Source organism: Sphaerodactylus townsendi, linkage group LG05 (assembly GCF_021028975.2).
Source record: "Sphaerodactylus townsendi isolate TG3544 linkage group LG05, MPM_Stown_v2.3, whole genome shotgun sequence".
Lineage (NCBI taxonomy): Eukaryota > Metazoa > Chordata > Lepidosauria > Squamata > Sphaerodactylidae > Sphaerodactylus > Sphaerodactylus townsendi.
Genome location: NC_059429.1, coordinates 12124457 through 12130456, shown reverse-complemented (window position 1 = coordinate 12130456; position 6000 = coordinate 12124457). Strand labels below are relative to the sequence as shown.

The 6000-nt window shown below is 44.2% G+C and overlaps 1 protein-coding gene across 1 annotated transcript in view; it reads left to right on the top strand.

Moving 5' to 3' along the window:
* Positions 1-6000, top strand: part of LOC125433272 (flocculation protein FLO11-like) — a 75516-nt gene that overhangs the window by 30886 nt on the left and 38630 nt on the right. The window lies entirely within an intron of this gene.

Genomic DNA, 6000 nt, shown 5'->3' with positions numbered 1-6000 from the left:
GGACCAAACTTCACAAAACTTGGGTGGCATCAGTAGAAGACTCTCCTGATGATGCCACCCAGGCTTGGTGAAGTTTGGTTCATGGGGGCCAAAGTTATGGACCCTCAAATGTGTAGCCCCCATCTCCCATTAGCTCCCATTGGAAACAATGGGGGATGGGGGCACCCCCTTTGGGAGTCCATAGCTTTGGACCCCCTGGACCAAACTTCACAAACTTAGTGAAGTTTGATTCATGTGGGCCAAAGGTATGGAATCCCAAAGGGGGGTGCCCCATCCCCCATTGTTTCCAAGGGGAGCTAATAGGAGATGGGGGCTACACATACCTTTGGCCCCCCTGAACCAAACTTCACCAAACCTGCTGAATAGTCTCCTGCTGATACCACCTAGGTTTAGTGAAGTTTGGTTCATGGGATCCAAAGTTATGGACCCTCAAAAGGGTAGCCCCATCTCCTATTAGCTCCCATTGGAAACAGTGGGGATGGGGCACCCACTTTGGGGGTCCATACCTTTGGACCCCCTGAACCAAACTTTACCAAACCTGGGTGGCATCAGCAGGAGCATGTTTCTAGTGAGGATGTCTAGGCCTGCCCGGGGGGGGGGGTGCCTGTTGTCAGGGGTGCAATGGTTAAGCTAGCAGCACCAAAATTTCAGGGTATCTTTAGGAGACTCTCCTGATGGTACCACCCAGGTTTGGTGACATTTGGTTTAAGGGGGCCAAAGCTATGGGCCCTCAAATGTGTAGCCCCATCTCCTATTAGCTCCCATTGGAGTGTTTTTTTTCAAAAAGGTGCATATACAAGCAGGTCCAGGAAAATCCCATGATAAGGGGGGGGCGCGCCAGAAACAGGACTGATCTGTGATCCGTGGTTCGGCAGTGGGGAGATCGCGAGGAAACCTGGATATTTCGGGTGACTATCTCAGGATTAATCGCCAGTGGGAAATCACCCTTAGTCTCCTTGATTTCTAATCAGACACTCTAACCTCCGTGCAACACTAGCTCTCATAATCAAATACGACCTTCCATTATCAGCAAATGCTTATAATTTCCTGGATTTCTAAGGAATGGATGGGATTACAGTTTGTGAAGCAGCCCAAAATGGTGATTTCTGTCATATTGTCAGAAAGTGGTGCTATTTACAGGATGGCAAAGCCCATGCCAAAAGCTATCCTGTGTTCACAGAGCCATCCCCTCTGGCAGGTTGCTTTCTCCCACCCTAGGAGATAATGTTTGTGGCTTAGGAAGGGAACAGCTGTGGGGACAGGCACCCGTGTGTGCATGCTCAGTAGATGTGAATGCTTTGTGGCTTTTCTGTTGCAAGCTTGCAAATGAGGGGTGCAGAGGACCATAGCTCGGCCCAGAAGAGCCCGCGCCCCACAGAGCCTCACCAGCCTATAGCTGGATATTGGCATGGCTAGGTTTGAGCTAGGGGCGTTTTCAGGGGGTGAAGCTTGATAGAAGAACTGAAATTACCCAGTTCTTCAGCAGAGTAAAACGCAACAGAGTTGTAAGAAAGGGATTATCCTTTAATAAGATTCTGGATATAAGAAGTTAGGCTACAAAATATACTGAAGAAGAAGAAGAAGAAGAAGAAGAAGAAGAGGAAGAGGAAGAGGAAGAGGAAGAAGAGGAAGAGGAAGAGGAAGAGGAAGAAGAAGAAGAAGAGTTTGGATTTATATCCCCCCTTTCTCTCCTGTAGGAGACTCAAAGGGGCTTACAATCTCCTTGCCCTTCCCCCCTCACAACAAATACCCTGTGAGGTGGGTGGGGCTGAGAAAGCTCCGAGAAGCTGTGACTAGCCCAAGGTCACCCAGCTGGCGTGTGTGGGAGTGCACAGGCTAATCTGAATTCCCCAGAGAAGCCTCCACAGCTCAGGCGGCAGAGCTGGGAATCAAACCCGGTTCCTCCAGATTAGATACACGAGCTCTTAACCTCCTGCGCCACTGCTGCTGGAAGACAAAAATAGTCATGTGCAAAATGCACAAGCAAGCAAAAAGCTTACACAGTAACCAAGCAGGAAAAACAGCATGAACAATACAGCATAAAGATGAGGAGGAGAGAATGAGGTAGAGGAAGTAGGGATAGGAGTGGATGGAGCATACAAAGCTACACCATAATATGCAGACCATGAAGGTGACCCCCAATCAACCCATTAACAGCTCCCCTGCCCCGCAAACCAAATGGTGCAGCTATCTTACTCCTGAAAGAACTGACAGGAAGATGCCAAGCATTCTAACAAGCAGTGGGGTATCTGCCTAGGGACAAGGGGTACCCCTTGTCCCCGGGCGCCACTCTTCTGGTCACTTGGGGGGCGCAAAATCGGCCCCCCATGTGACCAGGAAGTCCTGCTGTCTCGTCGTTTTCGTGTGCCTCGACCCCCTCCAAGACATGCAAAAACGACGAGACAGCAGGACTTCCTGCTGCCTTCAAGCACCTTCAACCCCAGGCCAGAAGAGACTGCAGTCCCGGCCTCAGACACCTTCTTTTATAAGCACTGAGGCTGGGGGGTGGGGGTTGGGGAGCAGGAAGGGGTGGGACTTCCTGCACCTCAAGCCCTACCCCCCCAGCCTCAGTGCTTATAAAAGAAGGTCTCCGAGGCCAGAACAGCAGTCTCTTCTGGCCTGCCCAGAGGGGAGGTCAGAAGAGACTGCAGGCTGGCAACCTGTAGGCTGGCAACCTGCAGGCTGGCAACCTGGGAGCCCAGCTGGCAGGGGGAGTCGGGGGGGGGAGGTGGGCACCCTAGACCTTGCCCATGTCCATGGTGACATAGGTGGGGTCGAGGGCAGTGGAGGCGGAGCTGGGGTGGGCGAGGTGGGGCCAGAGCCTGGGGGGCGTCCTGGAGACGATTTGTCTCCGGGCGCCATTTACCCTTGGTACGCCTCTGCTAACAAGGCTGATTTTAGTCGACTTCCACCGAGCTTTTGAGTCGGGAACGCCCCTGGTGCAGGTCTCGGACTTACACCACCCAAAAGGATGGCATAAGTCCATTTTGCCTTATGGAGGGCTTCCAGACAGCTGGGGATTTGCGTGTTTGCTGCCTTCCCATGCCATCTGGAGGCATTATCTCAAGCTGCCAGAGGCCTCTTGATTGGGCTGTTAGTTTTGAAACTAGTCAAAAATATAATAGCCATTGTATTTTTTTTGCCTTCTTATTTTTTGCCAAGACTCAATTTCTCCTTTAACATCTGTCATATCTGTTCTGCCCCCCAAGTGAATCTGTTTTTAGTGCCCTGTACTTGGCTAAGACAGAGTGGGGGAGACACAAGCCAGGTTCAACAGTTCAACAATAGGTTTATTACTTAAGAGAATCAAGACCCTAACTCCTCCCTTGGGCCTATCTAAATCAGAATACTTGCTTGTCTTGAGCAGATTTGAAGCTGTAGACTGTGTCTTCTCTTGGCTGCTTTCAAGAAAGTCCGCTGTGTCTTGCTTCCCTTTCGTTCCTTCAGTCTTTGTCTGATTCTAATTGCTGTTAACCTTAACTTGTGCTCTATGGACCACCAAATACGTCACGAATATTCCAGTCTCCAGCTACCCTTGGCACCTCGCTCTGACTGACTGGCTAGAAGTAAAACAGGGGATCGCTGGGTAAAGAGGGAAACTGCCTATTGGGAATTGTCTTAAAGGGACAGGGGCTAACTAAAATACCCTCCCTTAGAAGACTTAACAATGAACTAAACCCATACTAACTATGGGGAAACTGAAGCTTAATAGGGAAATAACAAAAGTCTCTGTGGGGGCATAACAATATCTCTGTATGTTGTAAAGTCATTGTTTCCCATCACATCATAATGGAAATACTGAAGTGCTGATTTTTTCCCATGTACCTTCCCAAATTTTAAACAATCCATCTCTGATTGCAAGGCTTCCATTTTGTACAATATTTTTTCCTAATTGATTTATCTGTCCCTAAGCAATTGTGAAATCCTTCTAAATCTGCTGTTTCTAATTTTATTACTCTTTGATCAAATCACAATCCAGCTGTTCGATAGTATAATTTAATAGAACAGACAACCTTTAATGGCATAGTTATATCATTTGATATTAGGTATTGCTTGTCCTCTTCTCTTTTTCTCATTGTGTAAAACTTTGAACCTGAGGGGTTTTTTTTGTCATTCCATATAAACTTGCTTATCTGCTTCTGTCATTTCCTCAAGGTTTTGTTTACTTGAAAATGAATTGGTAACATTTGAAAGAAAAAAAATTACTTTTGACAGTATGTTAATTTTTAGAGTGGAAATTCTTCCTAGCCGTGAAATTTTTAGTTTGGACGATCTTAGTATATCCTCCTATATCTTTATTCAAGTCATTTTATAATTACCTTCAAAGAATTTTTTTTCCTCCAGTCAAATTTATTTAACTGAATTTGTTACATCACAGCTGTAATATCACTAGTATCTTCTTCTTCCTGCTTCATTAAGTATTTCAACATTATTTTGGTCTTCTACCTATTAATTTTGTAGCCTGAAAGGAATCAAAAATTCTCATTGTGTTCCATTACATACTCCATTGACAGTTGTGGGTTTAAAGTTGTCAGAACCACACGATAAACATAGCTTTTCATTTTAAACTCTTCTCAATCTACATGCAGTCCTTAAATTCTGGATTCTTGTCTAATCTTAGTAGCCAATACTTGTAGCACAAGATCAAATAAGAGCGGAGACAGTGGATATTCTTGACGAGTTCATTTTTCTGTTTGAAACCAATCTGTTAAAACTCCATACATGAGATCTTGGCATGTTGTTTGGTATAAATACTTTGTATTCAGTTCATAAATCTTAAACCGCAGTCTGTGAAAAAAGACTAGGCTATATTATCAAACTTTTTTCTGCATCTAAAATACGGCACTGCCTTTTTCTCCCCCCCCCCCCCCCCCCGATTGCATTAACTACAAGAAGGACATTATCCTCCATACACCCTTTGGGTAGAAAGCTGGTCTAATCCTCATGGATTAATCCTGTTATGCATTTCCTTAATCTTTTTGTCATCCCTGAAATAAAAAGTTTATAGTCTACATTTCGCAGCAAGATGCATCTATAAAACTGTGGCAGTGATGAACCAGTGTTATATAAGCTTCTTTCCACGATGATAGCTATGCTTTCTTTTGATTTATTTCATCCATGATTTTTTGCAGAGGTAATATTAAATTCTCTTCCAAGCATTTATGATACCTTACTGTAAGTCCATCTGGGCCCAGCACTTTCTCTTTTTTTGGTTCCTTTATGGCTTGCAACATTTCTGGAATTGTAATGGTTTGATTCAGTATATCTCTATGTTGGATGAGGACTTCGCAGTACATATTCCTTTTACATACTCCTCCATTCTACCTGCATTCATTTTTGATATACTGTAAGAACACTGGAAAATATTCCTTGAAATTTGTATGCATCCACAAAGAACACATAGCCAAAGAGCATGCAGCTGCTTATGGTTCACTGTAATGTTTTGTTACTACATTCTCTTCTTACTCTCTGTTGTTTTACTTTCAAAACTGCAATGCAAACCCAGTTGAGAGAGACAAGTTCTTCTGTATCCATTATTCTTAAAAATATCATGCATATGTTGAGGATACTACACACACCCATAACAAAAATGATAAGATACGGTAAGTTCACAGCACACAGATGCTTATAACCTTTTCCTCAAAATCCTTTTTATTGTTACATACTACTGAATTATTAGGATACCATGTAAAATGTGTAATATAAAAATGGAATGCATAGTACTGAATATCGATCTATGTATAAACAGCAATATTTTGATATTCCAGTAATGATTCTATTCTCAGTCATTCACTTTTCTTTCACCTCTCAAATCAACTTCAGGTGTGATAACTACAACACAGACATATACCACGCTCTTGTCTTCATTATCCAACACAATAACGGAGGATGATTCATCCAAATCTTCCACTTCTCCAACAACTTTTGTACCCCTCACATCTAAAACATCTACAGCAGAGTCATCTTCCTCTCTCACATCTTCTGGATCCCTCTCATCGA